The sequence below is a fragment of the Canis lupus genome, chromosome 16, assembly GCF_011100685.1.
Source record: "Canis lupus familiaris isolate Mischka breed German Shepherd chromosome 16, alternate assembly UU_Cfam_GSD_1.0, whole genome shotgun sequence".
NCBI classification, from domain to species: Eukaryota; Metazoa; Chordata; class Mammalia; order Carnivora; family Canidae; genus Canis; species Canis lupus.
The window spans coordinates 24,706,136-24,723,644 of NC_049237.1; the positions used below are offsets into that span (position 1 = coordinate 24,706,136).

Genomic DNA, 17,509 nt, shown 5'->3' on the forward strand with positions numbered 1-17,509 from the left:
CGACCTTGGCACGGGAAGGGTACCACTGGAGACCCCCAACTGGAGGAAGTGCACCTCAGAGAGGGCGAGTGGGTCCCGGTGAAGGAGAAACACTCCTGACACCCCAATCAAGGATCACGTCCCTGGAGGGACACCTCCTCCTGGCCTCCTTCCTCCGACCTCCTCTGGGATTCCCCCAGAATAGGAAAAGACAAGACACCCCCTCCCTCTGCTGGGAAGGAAGGAGGTTGGAGGCAGAGGCAGAAAAAAACATGAGAGAATCCGAGGAGCTGATGCTGCACCCCAGAGCCTCTCACCTGGGCTTCCCTCTGTGCTGATACAAGGACCAGATCACTTGGGGGACAGGGGAGCTTGGCAGGGCTGGAAGTGGCCTAGAACCCCTGCTTCCCCAGCTGGGGTGCCCACGCTGGAAGGGAGAGGCCCCTGCAGGGACCGCCGCACCAAGGGCCCGCATGGATCCCCTGGCACTTCCTTAGACTGCCCTGCAGCCTGCTGCTGGAGGTGGTGTAGTGCAGGGCAGTAGCCTGGCGGGCAGGTGGGCGGGGCTCGGGAGGTGGGTGGGGGCTGGCCAGAGGAATGCAACCCCAGGGGACAGAGCATTTGCCCATCCTTACTGACTTTTAAAATATAAAGAATAAAAATAAAAGTCCCAGAAACATCCCCATGGCTCATGTGCTTCTGTGAAACTGGCTGTGGAATCCCAGCCAAGCCTCTGTGGGGGGCATTCCCAAGGGCAGGCCTCTTCTCCCAGGGTGGGGGATCTGTGCTCTGGGGGTCTGGAAACTTTGCATAGCACTGGTCAATTTGGAATTTCACTGGTCAATGCCAGGCACTGTCATAGGTGCTAAGAAACTGAAGACTTTAATGGGGCTCCTGACCTTCAGGAATTCACAGCCTCATGGGGGGAATGGTCCATTTGGGGAACTAGGTACTGTAAAGAAAAGATTGAAGGGGTGGAGAGAATAGAAGCACTGACATTAACTGCACACCCACCCTACTAAATTCTCCCATGTGGAAGGCCTGGATGACCTCACTTGACCTCACAAGGAACCTAAGAGGTAGGTATTATGCTTGTTGCATGGATGAGGGAACTGGGGCTCAGAAGGTACCTAAGCCAAGTCACAGAAGGGGGATGGGGCAAGCCAAAAGTGGATTCCAAGGATCTCGTGTCCACTTGCCCCAGGCATAGCCCCTCAAAGCCTTTTCTGTGAAATGAGAGGCCAAAACAAGGTGTGCTTTCAGGACCCTTCCAACCTGAATGATCTGTGCAAACACCAACAGGGTCTGAGAAGTGAGGCAGCTGCCCCTTTGCTGTCCCAAGTCCTTTGTTGGTCCCTTGGGCCCCCAGAATGGGAGACTCTGGCCAGGGGAATCAGCCTGGAGTGAGAACAAGGGAAGGAGGAAGACCCCAGCTGGGCCTCTTGGCAACGGAGGCACCAAGCTTTCATAATAACCCCAGTGGAGGGATCTCTGGGTGGCGCAGCGGTTTGGCACCTGCCTTTGGCCCAGGGCGCGATCCTGGAGACCCGGGATCGAATCCCACATCGGGCTCCCGGTGCATGGAGCCTGCTTCTCCCTCTGCCTGTGTCTCTGCCTCTCTCTCTCTCTCTCTCTCTCTCTGACTATCATAAATACATAAAAATTAAAAAAAAAATAACCCCAGTGGACCCGGAGGACAGGAGTGACTGACAAGAAAACATAGAATGCGTTTAAGTTCTAACCTTCAATCCAAAATGGTGCCCGCATCAGTGTTTATGGAGGTACAGTGGGAAGGAGACGAGAAGGCAGCTTATAGGAACCGAGTGCCATCTCTGTATGCAGCTGGCCACGGGCTGCATTGAGGAACCCTCCACTGACTCGTGGGGCCTGAGTGGGGCCCCACAGCCATGCTGCAGCAGGTGGGACAGCAGCCTGGGGGCACCCCAGGATTCACTCAGCACGGCCCCCAAAACAAAAAACCTCTGTGGGCTCTGGGGAGCCAAGTGCCGCACAGCGTCTCTGGAGCACTTTGAGGAGGGCATGTGGCCTGAGGGCCCGGAGGAGGCTGCTGACGTAATCCATGGGCAAAGTTATTAAGCAGGTACAGAGGAAGAGGCCAGCGGTCCCCAACATTGAGCTCGTTTGCTTCTTTTGTAAGCATATTATAATCCCAACTGCTCTCTTACACTTGTAATTCTTGCGTGTTGATTCAGGTCCTCGGGGTCAGTATTAAATCAAGCCTGGGGGAGGTTTTTTTCCTGGGGAGATATTTGCTGAGCTAAACAAAATCTTCTCCAGTCTCAAAATTCCAGGACACCTGCCGTTGGAACCTCTGGCTCAAAGACTCCATCCTCCCAGACATCTCCTCTATCTCTCTCCTACTCTCACGGGCAGCCTGAACACAGGTACCCAGCGAGGCACAGCTACTGCCTCACGCTGCACTCGGACGGAGGAGAAGAACCCAAGGTGAACGGCCCAGATGCCCAAGGGCAATCTGGAATAAGGCTTGTTCTCTGCAGATATGCACCTGCATGGTGTGTGAGTGTGTGTATGTGTGTGTTTATGTGTGTTGCTGGGGAGAACTCAAGGCTACGTCCGTTCATCTATCATAAAGAAATAATAAGCCATAGGCATTTTTTAAAAGACTGCATTTATTTGAGAGCTCAAGAGAGTGGGAGCAAGAGAGCATGCATGAACAGGGTGGAGGGGTAGAAGGAGAGGGGTAGAGGGAAGAGGGAGAAGCAGATTCCCTGCTGAGCACGGAGCCCGATGTGGGGCTCAGCCCAGGACCCTGGGATCATGACCTGAGCTGAAGGCAGACACTTAACCAACTGAACCACCCAGGCATCCCGGCCATAGGCATTTTATGCCTGGTTATAAAAGGGATTTCTTGTATGTCCTGAGTTTAACAAAAATCCAAAGTTATTTTGGAATTTCACACTTCTTGCAAGTCCTCTCCTACCACATCACAAACTTTTCAGGGATGAGACAAGGGGGAAGAAATGAAATCCTGGGTTTCCAGTAGACAGAGTCGTGCTCTGATGGGCAGCCCAGGAGGCTCTAAGAGACAGATTCTCCCAAAGCCTCCCATCGTGGCTGCCAACGAGAGAAGGACACAGGACACATCCTGCCAGGCTGGGTGCAAGTACGGGGATGGCAGTGTCTTACCGAGTTGGGAATGGCCACATCCTGATCTCAACAGTTAAAAAGGAGATGGGGTCATGGAATTCCACTTCTGGCAACCCCCCCTCATACTCAGGCCCCTCCAGGGGTTGGGGCTGGGCGCCGCTGACCCGAGGCTTCTCCTGCAGCATAGCATAGAGGACTGTGTTCAGTTCCATCCTGGCTCTGCCCTGGGCCCTGGGCCGGTTACTCAGTCACCGAGCCTCAATATATTCATCTGGGACACAGCCCTTGCAGCGGCTCTGTGAGGTCAGAGCCAAAGACTGTGCCCGGCATATGCAGACCCTCGACAGGACCTGCTGCATTTTCCAAAGAGGGCTTTGAGGCTCCAGTCCTGTGTCACCAACTAGTAGCTGGGTCATGTGACTGAGTTAGTTAACCTCTTGAAATCCAGTTTCCTCATCTGTAAAATGAGGCTGACAACCCACTCCGCATGGGCAGAGAGATAAAGGCAATTGCAGACCATGCATAGAGCAGCATGAGCACATAAACATGAGCATGCTCGTGCTCTCTCCGCTATCCACAAGCTCATGCCTCCAGGGAGCGGCAGAGCCAGTGCTAAACAGTTCTCCACGACGGAGGGACCAGGGACCAGCAACCTGTTCCTGCCAGCCGTTTAGCCCCGGCAGGCCACCTGCTACCTGGGCCATTATGGAAGGATTTGTGTGTGACCAGGCTCGTTGACCTGCAAACTGCCTGAGATTTTGGCCTTCTGGGAGGGGCTGAATTCAGCTTGCAGATGTGTTTCTTCAGGGGCAGACTGTGCTTTTATAGAAATGTGATAGGCCTAGCAGCAGGGCATGCCTGGTGCAGTAAGGGGTTCCCGGGCACTTCTGGGTGCCTGGGCTCCACATGGTTACCTGGCCTGCCTGGCCCCTGAAACCCCTGGGTCTGTATAGTCTGCCCTGAAGCCTTGCTACTCTAAGACATGATCTGGGCACCAGCAGCGGCCTCACCTGGGACTTGTTATAACACAGACCTGCAGGCCCCAATCCAGAATCTGCCTTTTAACCGGATTCTCCCATGCACACCAGGCACGCTATAGTGTGAGAGGATCCAGAGTGGGTACGGCTGTGTGAATGTGTGTGGCTAACACTTCTCTTCTCAGAGCATGGAATCTGGCCCAAATTGGGTGCTCAATAAAAAGTGGTTCAACGGATACAGATGAGCATAGGTACACTCATAGCATTTGCGACCATGGAAAACATAGTCAGGACCCGACTGTGGGCAAAAATTTTAAGATTTTTTTTAATATATTTATTTTTTATTGGTGTTCAATTTGCCAACATATAGAATAACACCCAGTGCTCATCCCATCAAGTGCCCCCCTCAGTGCCCGTCACCCAGTCACCCCCACCCCCCTGCCCACCTCCCTTTCTATCACCCCTAGTTCGTTTTAAGATTTTATTTATTTATTCATGAGAGACACCAAGAGAGGCAGAGACATAGGCAGAGGGAGAAGCAGATGGGGGACTCGATCCCAAGACCCCAGGATCACCACCTGAGCCAAAGGCAGACGCTCAACCACTGAGACAACCAGGCACCCTGTGTGTGAGCAAAATTTTTAAAAGTCTCGAGGACAAGAAAGTAGCAACCGCAAGGAACACCCTGCTCTCCCAGGCACAGCCGAGCCCCTCGGCTGCGAGACTAGCGGCAGAGGCCCAGAGTCTAGAGGCAGGGAGGAAACTGTGCGCGTGCAGCAGCCCAGCAGGAGAAAGAGGAATTTCAGAGCATGGCCCTCTGGGGCATTAAGTAATAGAAAACCCATGGGATCCCTGGGTGGCTCAGCGGTTTGGCGCCTGCCTTTGGCCCAGGGCGCGATCCTGGAGTCCCGGGATTGAGTCCCACATTGGGCTCCCGGCATGGAGCATGCTTTTCTCCCTCTGCCTGTGTCTCTGCCTCTGTGTGTGTGTCTCTCATGAATAAATAAATAAAATCTTTAAAAAAAAAGTAATAGAAAACCTGACTTACATCAGCAGTCCTTAAAGACGGCTCTGTGGCTCGTGTTCATAACAATGTCCACATGGTTACCTGGCCTGCCTGGCCCCTGAGAGCCATCAGATTCAACCGTGTCCTTCGTCCTTTGCATAAGATGGTGGAAGAGAATGATATTTTAGAAGGATTTTCACTGGAAAATTATTTTGCTTAGAATAATTCACTCTGATGATGCTCAGATCAACAAAATGGTACCAAATAAAGAAATGTGCTGTTCTGACTATCGGATCATGTTATTTCGACTTGGTTCTGAGGGTGGGTTGGGAGGTTATGGAGGAATTTGGTACAAACCTGTGGAGAGAAAGACCTCTGTCATTTGGGAGGAAGAGGTCCTGGGAATGAGGCTAAGGGAACCCTTGTGGTCACTTTGTACCCAGGCCAAGAGCTGTGGCTTCGGGTCAGGATGCCAAAGAGGTGTTCTTCTGTTCCCTGTACCACAGAAGAAGACTCCAGCACCTTCTGTGAAAGAGACTCCTTCCAAATGCTTTACTCACACCCACTCACTTGTCTGCCAACAGCCGTGTATGATTTAGTAACCCTGTTTTCCAGATGAAGAAACTGAGGATCACATCTACTACTGCTCCTGTGGTTGTTTCCTGCACAAATTTATTAAACACTCATGGTGCCATGACCTGTTCCAGGGGCGTCTCTCATTTCATTAAAAAAAAATCAAATGAAATAAGCACCGTATTATACCTATTTTATAGCCACTGGGACACAGTAACTTGCCCTGTGTCACACAGCTTAACCCAGTCTGACTCTGAAGCTCCCACTTTAAACTACCACAGAAGGGGAGAGAGAGGGGCCAGGTGAATTAGGGGGCTGTGAACTGTTTAAAAAGAAAATTAGGATTATTTGTGTTAATAAATTAAAATCCACATGGTCTGCTTTTTGCTGTCACTGCGCTTGTTGCCGGGCTCCCTGACTCTGTTAGCTGCCTCCCGTCCTGATGCTCAGAACTTAGAAGGAGGAGACCAGCGGGCAAGAAAAGAACGGGAACACGGTGCTATCAGTGCTGTGAGGAAGGGCTTCACAGAGAAGATAGGGAACCCCAGGAGGCAGGGGGTAAGGAATTTAATTAATGGCAATGTACATTAACAAAAATGCAATTCCCTGTTGATCCATGCGACACCATATCTCATCAAAAGCATTATTTCCTTTATTATAGGAGAAGGGGCACCAGAATAAAGGTGATTTTCATTGGTAAGAATCACGGTATTTATATGACCTCACCATTGGAATTTATAGAGTTTGAATGAAAAGCAATGACTGAATCCTCATTTGAAATAATAGCACCATACTCACTACAGCGTTCTGTACACTTCCACCCACATTCTTGGATTTGCTTCTCTGATAGAGTAGTCTTCAGACTTTATCCCCAATCTGCATATGAGGAAACTGTGATCTGTGCAGGATCAAAACTCCGTGTCTCCTCAGTCCAGGCTGTGTCTCCTCTGTGGATGTTAACGACATGGAAGCTACAGAGGACACAAGAGGACCAGACGAAGTCCTCTAGCAAAAGACACTCTCATCAAATGCGTGGCAGTGCGTGGCTACAGAAAACACCATTTTTCTTGGAGTGGCTTCTGCTGCTTTGCAGCCGCGGGCCAGCATCCGTGAAAGGAGATCTGCCCCAGCCAGGGAAGATGTTCACCGAGGTTGTTTCCCAAGCTCATCAGACAGATGGTTTGTCAGGCATAGGGATTCCCTGGGCCCTTCTGGATCTTCCCTCCGTTGGGTGAGGGGTGTCCCTGGAATGTGTCTGAGGAACAAGTGCCCAGGGCACTGAAGTGGACATATTTGGCAAATAGTGATTTTAGAAGCCCAAATTGATTTAAACCCACATTTTGGTTCTCCCTGTAGCTTCAGGGTTGTTCGCAATGATGTACACTGGGTTCTGTAGGGTTTCCTTCTTCCCCAGTGACAAAGGGTTCAAGTAGAGAAGGCAGCAAGGATGGTCTGGATCTTCCTCCTGAGGAAGACGGATGGACAGAGGGCAGAGTATCCTGCTGCTGAATCAGCTCTGTGGCTGTAGGTACTTGTGAGAAATTCTATTAGAGTCAAACCTTCCAGGGCTCCTGGGAGAGACCCTGCTCCAAGAGATTTGCTAAACCACTGTCACTGTGTTCTGAAAAAGAATGCAATCTGCAGTTTCTAATACCATTTAGCTGGGACCACCAGGAGCCATGGTGGTAAGAGCCAGAGCAAGAGGGTCTGTGGGCAAGGTGCAGGATAACTGTAAAGTGCAGTTCCTGGCTCAGTGAATGGCAGCTTCTACACTCACGGCATGGGGGCTTCCCTGGCACTGACCCTTGCCTTTTCCTGCTAAGGCCACCTTGATCTCTCCACCCAACAATCCTCCCTCCTCTTTGATTGATGTAGTGTGGGCGAGCCTGACAGACATGGGCCTAAGCCAATCAGCAAGTGCCACCTCTCTGGTTGTGTGATGATCCCTCCTGGGAGGGGCCTGGGCTCAGCTGTAGCCAATGAGCAAGGACCGAGGTTGTTCCCCAGACACCGCCCCCCCCCCCCACACACACACCTCTTACCTGTCTGACACCTGGCACTCCTTCTGGCTGCTGCTCCCTGTCTCACTTCTGTGGGGGTGTGCTCACCAGAGAAGGGAGCCAGCCCCGGGGGACAAGTAGGGCTGAGAGGTGGAGGGACAGCGGGGACTGCAGGGGTAATGCTGTTTCAGGCCTAATCTCAGCCAGGCCTCAACTACTCGTAGCCTTTTCTGGAGATAATACCCTTTTGGCTTGATGCTGGTTGGATTGGGTTTCTTTCTTTTTAAAAAGATTTATTTATATTTGCATGCACACACGGTGGTCCTTCAAGCCTCACAACTGTGACACCACACCCATCTTTGGGAATCAAGGATCCCATCCCAAATTACAGATGGAAGACCAAGGCTCACAGGCAGAGTGCCCAGTCCAATGTTACCGTGGCAATGCAAGGACACCGTGTGTGGGCATGAGGTCACTATTTGGGGTGAGGGAGAGGTTCTAACATTGCATTGTGGGGATGGTTGTACAACTCTGTAAGTCTACTTTAAAAATTGATCCCTTAAGGTAGGTGTATTTTACAGGATAATTACACTTCAGTGGACACTTTAAAATAACATAAGAAAAAAAATTACCCATGGAATCACTGGCAGCTGTCCGCTCCAAATCTCTTTTCTCATACTCAGAGAGACTTCGGCTTGAGGACCTCAAAAATCCTTCTAAAAACCTCAGACTGGGATGCCTGGGTGGCTCAGCGATTGAGCATCTGCCCTTGACTCAGGGTGTGATCCCAGGGTCCCTGCATGGAGCCTGCTTCTCCCTCTGCCTCTGTCTCTGCCTCTCTGTGTCTCTCATGAATAAATAAATAAAATCTTTAAAAATTGTTTATTTATTTGAGAGAGAGAGAGAGCACGCGCGAGCACAAGAGGGTGAGGGGCAGAGGGAGAAACAGGCTCCATCCCAGGACCCTGGGATTATGCATGACCTGGGCCGAAGGCAGACGCTTATCCAACTGAGCCCCCCAGGCCCCTAACCCTGAATTAGGTTTCTATGGTTTATAATGAAAGAACAGGAAGAGTACAAATAAATCAGAATCCTCAATGTTTGCTTATAGGCTGGCCCTTCAGGGCCGGTGGACCGTGGGGAGCCACCCTGGGCTAGAATTCCCCAGTGCCTTTCCCTCGCACCAGGGACCTGAGAGCTGGCCTACCCTCTTCCTGTCTTTACGCCCCCCTTCCCCCTCGGCTCAGGTGGCCAGCTTGTCACGAACGGCCCCATACTTGGTGACAGAACGGGACTGGACTCAGCGATCATTCCCCCCTCGGGGTCATTAGTTCCGAGTCCCGTTCAGATTCCTGAAGAGAGCAGCGCCTCGAGCTCAGGCCGGCTGGCTGACCAGGCTGCCTTGGCAGAGGTGGGCCGGGTTACCTGCCCCCCGGCCCAGCGACGCCGTCAGCAGAGCCCCCGACAGTGTGGGGACCCGCAGCAGCCCCGACCCCAGGGGCTTCCTACTCCTGGGGCGCAGCACCCCCTCCCTGCCCCGTCTGCTGGGCTGCCCTACCCAGAAGGATCTAGCTGTTGGGCTCCTCCTTGCTCTGCTTCAGTGCGCTGAGCCTGCAGAGTCACAAACGGAAGTTGCCCGCAGCCCGTCCGGCTACCCCGCCACTGCTTCCCTGGTGGTGTCGGGCACCCCCTCCTCCTCCCCCACCCCCGCCCGCCCATCCTGATGCTCCTGGGCCGCCCCACCGCTGCAGAAGCCCTGGCCTGGCCAAAACTCGTTGTTGCTCTTCAGAACGATGAACCGAAGGCTGACCCGACCTTTGACAACCCCTGTGGGTGCAAATGGGGCCAGGACCCATGTGGGAAGAGAGCTCCAGGTATAGGGGACCCGTGAGCAGGGCTGCTGAGAAGGCCGCCCTGTCGGTTACGACCCCACAGGGCAGGACACACGAGCTCACGTTCGTGAACCAAAATGCGTATGTCCCTGTCGCTTCCAGGGGAAGGCACCAGTGTCTGAATAGGGACGGGGACGTCGGAGGCGAGCGAAGAGGCCGGCTCTCCTCCGTGGATCCCGTGCCAGCCTCTTCCCCCACGGCCGACCCGGAAGGCTTGCGTCCAGAAGCCCCTCTTGAGGGCCTCCGTGAGCCGGCAAACAAACATCATTAATCTTGGCAAAGTGAGTGAAAGCACATTCACCTGTCCAAGCAAGAGAATTAATGTTGTGTCAATAGGAAATTCGTGTTTACCTCTGGCCTTTACATCTTTCCTTTGCTACAAAAAGCCCAGAGTGGACCAGGCCCGGCGCGGGAGGACTGGCCCAGAGTCAGAAGGAAGCCAAGCGAAGCCACGCAGCCCAGGCGCGCCGGCGGGCCCGGGCTGGATGGGGCGCAGGGGCCGGGCGGGGGTTCTGCGGCGCGGGGAGCCGGGCGAGAGTGGGCAGCCTCCCAGCCTGCGGGCCTTGGGGGACGCGCTCCCCTCACCCTGCACGGGCTAATGCGGCCTCAGGTGCCTCTGTTTTCTCTCCGGTGCACAGCGTTGTCGTCTCTCACACCAGGCCGTCAGCGCGTGTAGCTCCCCAGGCCACGAGGGGCAACGTTACTGGTCAAGGAGCAAAGTGCCAGGTCCCCTGCCTGCTGATTGACAGCGATTCTCTAATTCGGCCTTTTTCTCAAATGGAGAGGATAGATACCACAGGGCAGAGAATCCAACGGTTAGCCTCCAGGCCGCATACAGGCAAGAGGTGGATCTGAACTCGGGTCCGACCCCGAAGTCAGCGGTGCCCCAGTCACGGTCGCACACAGTTCCCACCAGGAAGGATCAGCCCACCGCACATGAGGTCAAGTGTAAGGCAGGAAGGCTCTGAGGAAGCCTCCTGGGTCGCCCTGGGTGCCTCCTGTCGCCCAGGAATGCCTCGCTGCTGGGGGGTGGGGCCGGGAGGGGCCGGGAGGGTGTGTGCGTGCCTGTGTGCCCCAGGAAAAGAAACCAAACGGGCCGATAAGATCTCTCGTTTCCAGAGCAAAGCACCAATTAAACACAAGGCAGATGTGAGCAAATAAAGCTGTGGCGTCCGGAGAGAAAATCAATACTAGATTATGTGCCCCGGCCCAATCATATACCAATTAATACAGAGCGGGTGGGGCTGGTGCCGAGGGAAGATAAGTCTGGCTGGCCAGCACGCGGGGGCTGCCGCCTGCCCCCAGAGCGCCCCAACCGGGGCTCATGCCCCGTGCTCCTCGGGGCGGGGCGCCGCTAGCCCTGCTTCTAAAGGGCCAAGCCTGAGGTCTCCGGGGGGAACTTGGGTGAGCGGTGCCGGGGGCGGGGGCGGGGGCAGAGGAGCTGCCCCGTAGTCACAGGGCAGCAGGAAGGAGGACAGCACCCACTGGGAGGGCATGGACCCTTCAGAGCACAAACATGGGCTGTTTGATGTTCAGTATGCCACAGAAAGAACAAGGCACTTGCTTTTGGAAAGTGATAGAAAATTGGGCAAAAAGGGAAAACAAGAAACCAAATTTCTATCCCTACGAAATGATGTTGAAGCCGCTGTTATTCTGTCCCTGTTTTTATTTAATTCAGAAAGTGCAGCCAAGCAGTTAATAAATAATTTTCAAGAGGGGTGATAAAAGATAAATGGCAAAGGGCTGGCAGCACAGGACCAGGTGACTGTGGGGGTGGGGCTGTCCAGAATGTTCTGTGGAAAGGCTTCAGGCTCATCACCAGGGTGCCAGCGACAAGGCAGTGTGACACCCAGCTGCTGCCAGCAGAGAGTTTACCAAGTTTGGCAGACCCCCTGTCCCAGGGAGGTGGCTTTGGCAACGTCAGAAGGACAAATCAAAGGTGCTGACGTCCCAGAGAGAGGAAATCTGGCTGTGGGCTTGGTGCCCGGCTGCAAGGACATCTAGAGACCATGAATTCCTGCCCTCATGAGGGCCAGGACACACAGTCACAGAGCAAGTACATCCTTCCACAAAAGTTCCCAGCACTCCTGGGGGAAGGAGACCCAACGCAACATGGAAGGCAAAAAACAAGTGTGGAAGGAGAGGGGGCAAATCGGTGCTGAAAGGGGCCCCTGCTTCTGTTTCCCCCACAGAAGCCTCTCTGGCCAGGCCCCTCCTGCACCCCGAATACTCCCAGACACAAGCTCCGGAGGCAGAGATCCTCTGCAAGTGGGAGTTCTGGGGGCCAAGGACTGTTGAGTGCCAAAGAAAAACGAAATTTGCTAGCCGAATATTTTTTAGACATTTTGCAAGATGCACGGCCTCCCTGACAATTTTTAATGTACTAACTGCCTGGTCCAGTGAGCTGATTAATTGGTGCTGGAGAGATCAATAAAAAACAGAAAATTAAAACAATTTTAAAGTGATTAAGTAGTTTAACACCTGTCTCCCGTCACGTCAGCGCAGGAAGAAAAATAAAGCAGGTGTCGAAGGGGCCTCCTGAAGCAAGAGAAAGCAGCGCCTGCCTCAGAGAAATGACAAATCACAGCCGGTGGATCAATCTGAGTGCAGGCAGCCCTTCCTTGAGCCCACTGCTGCAGCGGCGGGACCAGAGACCCCAGGAGGCCGGGCACCTCCCCGGTTGCTCGCTCCTGCAGGGCCGCTCTGCAACCAGGGAGGAGCATGTGTCTGTCCAGACCCTGAGAACAGGGCCAGAGGGAGCAAGGGGAGCCCAGGGTTCTGGGTGCAGTGAGATAGGAAGGTACCAGCTAACCTTCTCCTGACCTCATTTCCAGCCAGAGTTGAGTCTATGCTATGCAAAGGCGGTGAATATACATTTGGGGAGCTGTGGGGTCAAGGGAGGGAAACCCACTGTCTGTCCTAGCTCTCTAGGGCCACCAAATCCTCTATTCTGGGAGCTTCAGGTCTCCACCCTCCCTCCCTCCCTTCTCCTGGCCCCTACTGGCTGCCTTCTCCTGGCCCCTACTGCTTGGCTGTATGTACAGGTGGGCAGGTACCTGCCATGATGGCCCAAATGTCCCTTGTGACTCCTCTGGGCCAGCCTTACACCCCTTACCCCCAACCAACAGCTGTAATGGAAGCTGCCCAGCAGCAAGAGTCACCTCTGTCCCAAAGTTTAATGTATTTGATTCTGAATCACCGGAAGCAAACTCTTGGAGCTCAAGAAATCCTAAGATGATTCTTCTCCAACAACACACCCCGCCCCCCATAGTCCTAACAACAGAGTGAAGAGAACATGGACAGGGGAAGTGAAGTGAAGGGCAATTAACAAAAGCTAGAGGTACCACCCCCCCACAGGAAACATTTCATGTCTCCTGTTTCACTTTGAAAGTGGATGTGAGTTTTGCACATACAAAGTACAGAATATACTTAATGTCACCCGTGTTCTAGAAAGCTAGGTGCATGTTGCCCTGGGGCTTCCCTGCCTGTGCACACCACTGCACCCCTGGGGTGGGGATAGGGGTGGGGGTGAGGCTCAAGCCTTAGGCATAGGTTCTGAGCTTCTTGGAAGGGGGAGCTGGGCTCTGTGGGGCAGAAGGGGCCATGCAAACCCACAGTCATACTCACCTGCCAGGTAGCGGCGAGACAAGTCATATGTTTGTTTTCTGCTCTCCAGCTTCCTGTTCACCTTTGAGGTTCCCTTGAAGCTTTCCCCGCCAAGACCAGAACGGAAAAGGAACTCCAAGCAACAAGAGAGAAACCTGGCAGAGGGTTTAAAATGTTACATTTTAAAAATATTTTAAAATATGATTTAAACATTAACCTAAAATGTTTAAAAACACAAGAGCCCTCACCTGAACTTCTTACCAGCAGCCCCCACTTTGTAAGTCTTCCTCTTAACACCAGTCACACTACATAGGAATGGAAAAGGAGTCTCAGCGGTGGCCTGCAGAGGCCAGAGTCAAGGAGCTCCAGCTGCGAGCTTTAGTAGCAGCATTTTACCAGCCACATTCTCCCCCTTTCTCCTGCTTTTGTCTGGGCCAGGAGTTCTGCTTCTATGTTCAATGTTTGGGCCTCTGTAGACATGACCATCCGTTTGGGGCCATATTAGTCTCAATGGAGACTTGTCAACCCTTTACGGCAAATTTTATGACAACGATGATCATATCCACAAAAAAGACCTCCAGTCTTCAGCTACTGGCCCACTTTTAAAAATTATCCACACAGCCAGATCTCTACATAACATAAAAACTATCTCTTGGCATTTTCTGCCACAAGATGTGACCTGAGAGATTTGGCCAGGATGGAAGCTAAAAGGTCCTGCAGTCTAACTCTTCTCATAGATTCCAGATGCCTGCTTGCCAAGGGTGCTTACTCTGGGGCGCAGCTCTCCCCCGACAGGGCTGCCAGGCAGGGTGGTCCGTGGCACCGCGCAGGCTCTGTGCTGCCCAGTGTGTGTGTGCATGCATGTGTGCATGTGCGTGAGTGCATGCGTGTGTGCATGTGCATGTGTACATGTGCGTGAGCGGGGGCTCAAGGTACCTCACTGCTCTCCGAAGCAAACAAAGTTCTTGACACGGCGCCCTCCGGCCTGCGGCTGCTCCCTGTAGAGTAAGGATCAGACTGACGAAGATAAAGTTTCCCCGGGCCCAAGTTCCAAACTCAGGCTGTTTTGTTTCTGTTAAAATGCAATTGTTTTTCTCTAGAGTGTGCGGTGACTGCTCGGCGTCAGGAAGATGTATGAAAGCTTCCACTTCAATTCAGCATCCCTTTTCTCCCAGACAAACACGGTCGGATTTTAATAAATCAAAGAGCCACACTGTTTAATAAAAATTTATTGACTTACAAGTGATTATTTATCAAAAGACCATTAATAGCAGGTACTGAAATGATGTGTTACTGGGTGGTGCTGGGGAGACTAATAGGGAATCAATGCAGCTGGCCGGCTGGAATGCATATGAAAAGCCCAGCCCCCCGATGGCTGGCGCAATTGCTCCGGCAAAATACACCAGACGCTACCCCTGCTGCAATGAAAAGTTCCCCCTTTTTATTTATCGTTTACAAATGAAATGATCAATACTTTTAATCTAGAGCAAAATTTATTAACTTTCCCATCGGAGAGAGACATATTGACTGAGGGGAGAAGGGGTGTTAGCGCAACGGAAGATGGATGGCCAGATGGTCATCTCTGAGCCTGTCCGAGAGCCGGCGTGCATGCAGCTGCCCTTTTGGCCCACAGGTCCCAGGCCACACAGGGCGAGTACGACGGGAGAAATCGAGTCTGGCCACCCAGGAGGCACAGCGGGCCCATGTGACCTGCAGCACGGTGGACTGGCCCAGGTGTCACGGACGTCGGAAGCACGCATCCCACAGACCATGGGGCTCCGGGCAATTCCAGGAGGGTGGGCGGACGATGGGCCCAGAACCTGTCTGAGGGACGACGGGGCAAGCGCCTGCTGCTGCAGGTGCTGTGCGGGGCGGCCCCCCTGCCACCTCTCAGCCAGCCCTTCAAGACCTCCGAGGGGCAGCAAGGGGGAGCGGGGGCTGACGCGGTGAAGAATCAAGTTCTAAGGTTGGTTCTCCTGTCATCTCAAACCACTCTGTCAAGCTGGGCTTGCACAGCTCTAGCCTGGCTGACGGCCTTCTACCAAGCTTCCTCTGACGGGGGGATTTCACTAGCATTTTTAGAAAACCCCTTCTCTAACGCTCACGGTTGAGTGGAAACAGCTTTCCAAGATCCACATTCAAATCCACCCAGCCCCACCCAGGTCCACTTCCCCTAGAACACGGAGGCCTCTCCTTTACACCTGGGGCAACCTCTGGTGCAGCTTCACCAGCCCTGTGTTCTAGGAGAACCAAGATGGATACAGACTGACTGACTGATCTCTGAACCCAGATGACTGGAGAACCTAGAGCTAAAGTTCGAACCATGGTTTTAAAAATTATAGACACTTGCGGTACAAAGAGCTTGGAAGGCCTTCTAGCCCAAGTCCTTAATTGTGGGTTAGGAAATCGAGAAATAAACTCAAAACAGCAAATGAGTAGCAGGTCTGTAAGTGGGATTAGAAGCTGGCCAGTGCTCACCCCACCAACTGATGCCACTGGTTCTATCCAGGATCCTCCTCATTGTTGCTAGGATCCTGAGAGTATTCGGTACTTGACACTGCTTTATGTGATCCTGTCGTCGTTCCCATGTGTTGGAAAGCTTTACCACCCAAAACCTGTCCAGTTATCCCAGACCAAGCATTTGACTTACGGGTAACACGGGGCCTGCAGGTCCTCAATTCAAAAGGATGTAGCAGGAGTGTCTCCATGCTTGTGACAAAGCACCAAATAAAAATGTTAGAAATTACTTTTCTACGGGTATAATTCACAGCTCTTCTTAGTAAAACAGCAAAGTAAAATAATTCTTGCTTTGTTTCCACAAGTATTTACCAGCAGTGATTCTAACCCAGGCTCTTGTAACGTTCTACTAGGTCATCGACAGGCATTTTTTTTTTAATATTCTGTTTTGAGGTTTTCGCACAATCTTTCCAGTGCACCTAAGAAAATCATCATGTAAATTTACTAACAACAGAGTTTTATAAAGAACTTTTAAGAGGGAACTTGATCTTCAAAACCGACTTTAAAGATAATTCCAGAAGGTTTTTAAGCACTGTAAATACTGCCTCCTCTAAAGACTAAAAACCACTGTTTACTCCTTGGAAAATAGTTCATAAGAGGCTGTTCCTTACAGTCAAAAGGGGGATTTTACTTGAGAGAATAGTTGTTTTACTGGTTAGCGACAGGGTAGGTAAGGGGAAATGGGCGGCCAGTCAGAGATATAAAGGAACAGGGAGCAGTCGGGGCAGGAGTCAGATGGAGGGCGGGAAGACAAAGCGCTACTCAAGTCAGTGCTCCTGGGGCAGGGCTGCCTTCCCACATCATCCCCCCAGCACAGGCTTGAGGCCAGCCTAGGAGAGGTGACACGTACCACAGCTGTGCCATGCTGGAGCTGGTGGGGTTACCTGGCTGTGCATCTGCCTTCACAGTGAGCGCAGGTGGGCACAGGAGACCCGTGAAGGCCACAGTGCATCCCAGAGCCTCCTGCCCGCCCTGTCCCCTCACTAACCCTTCCAGTACCTCTGCTCCTACCTGGCTCGGTACTCCCCGGCTGCTTCCACTGCCCTTACACCCAGACAGCCCTGCCCTCCTCACAGGCCTCAGATCCCAGGCACCCAACAGTGGAGAAGCCCATGTCTGTCTGTGCTGGAAGCTCTCAGTTAATCAAGGGAAGTGCAAATATCTGATAGGAGTAGTGGCTCCTTCTGAATAATACTATTCATCATTCCAGAAGTCAGTGGATTCCCCGCAGTCTGGGGTTAGTGTCAAGTCAGAGAACAGTAACTGCTATAAGAAACATGTTGCTTAGGGCCACATCCAGGGGACAAAGAGTGAAGGGAAAAACCCCTCAATTAATTGACCATCAAAGACAATTTTATTTACTCACAAAAACAAACCCAGAGCCCTTTGCGGTAGCTCTAAGCTCAGACCTTTTCCTGCCATATTTCATGGACCTATATTTGTAACACTGGGCAACATGTCCTTCAAAGTAGCACTTCAATCCCCACAACAACCCTGTGAGGTAGGTATCACCACCCTTCCCCTCCTGATCCAGGTTACAGATGGGGAAACTGAGGCACGAGTTAACAAAGAGCAAGTCACGCGGGAGTCGGGGGCGAGCAGTGGAGTTGGAGTTTGAACAGAAAACGACTCTCGGTTCCCACCACGCACTAGTCACTGGCCCACCTTGCTTCTTGCCATCCCCTGGGGTGACTACCCGTGGGCAGTGGCACAAGAATTAAAACCTCATTTTGCCAAAGGCACCCACAGATGACAGTTTCCTTTTATCGGGTCTGCGGAGCTCCAAGGCTTGGGGATGGGGGCGGGGGTGATGTTTTAGCTGAAGCAAGC

At 52.5% G+C, this 17,509-nt stretch overlaps 1 non-coding gene across 1 annotated transcript; it reads right to left on the bottom strand.

Moving 5' to 3' along the window:
• Window positions 1-16,719: 16,719 nt before the first annotated feature.
• Window positions 16,720-16,864, bottom strand: MIR8854 (microRNA mir-8854). The gene has a single exon (NR_128805.1). It is a non-coding gene; the product is annotated as a microRNA mir-8854 (primary transcript).
• Between the last annotated feature and the right edge of the window lie 645 nt (window positions 16,865-17,509).